Below are 277 nucleotides of genomic sequence, written 5' to 3'. Positions count from 1 at the left end.
TTTTTTCTATGGAATTTGGACTGTAGTGTAATGATCTAATTTCAGATGGAATGCAGGTTAAATTGCTACATTGACATGGCTGCAATAACAGCTGTTTAACATCAGTCTGTTGCATAAACCCATCTCGTCCACTGCTAGGCTATTTGAAAACAGGGATCTTTGTGTTTATAACACTTGTTTACATACATAGACCCAGCTCACCGAGAAGATCTGGCCATACATACTGTTCGGGTCAAAACTCACCTGTTTTGATATTTGACAGCAGTAAAAATACCCT

This window comes from Morone saxatilis, unplaced genomic scaffold (assembly GCF_004916995.1).
Source record: "Morone saxatilis isolate NCDOM2014 unplaced genomic scaffold, NCSU_SB_2.0 Contig11, whole genome shotgun sequence".
In the NCBI taxonomy this organism is placed as follows: Eukaryota; Metazoa; Chordata; class Actinopteri; family Moronidae; genus Morone; species Morone saxatilis.
This window is presented reverse-complemented; position numbering follows the sequence as displayed.